The following is a 242-nucleotide window of genomic DNA, read 5'->3' on the forward strand; positions in this document are numbered from 1 at the left end:
ATGTATCAATATCATCGCAGCCATACCGCCATCGTCGATCGATAGCCGTCATCCTTGTTCATCATTCTATCGTAAACAGCTGTCATCATTCAATCATGATTCGGCGCAGTGGTCATGCATCGTCGTCAGACACAAGCTATTACGCATTCATTATCACATACCGTTGTGATGCCGTCTCCGTCGTGCCGTTGTCGTCCATCCCGCTTCTTCATCCGGTTGTCGTCATACCGTGGTCGTTCGCG

This window comes from Dermacentor silvarum, chromosome 7, assembly GCF_013339745.2.
Source record: "Dermacentor silvarum isolate Dsil-2018 chromosome 7, BIME_Dsil_1.4, whole genome shotgun sequence".
Lineage (NCBI taxonomy): Eukaryota > Metazoa > Arthropoda > Arachnida > Ixodida > Ixodidae > Dermacentor > Dermacentor silvarum.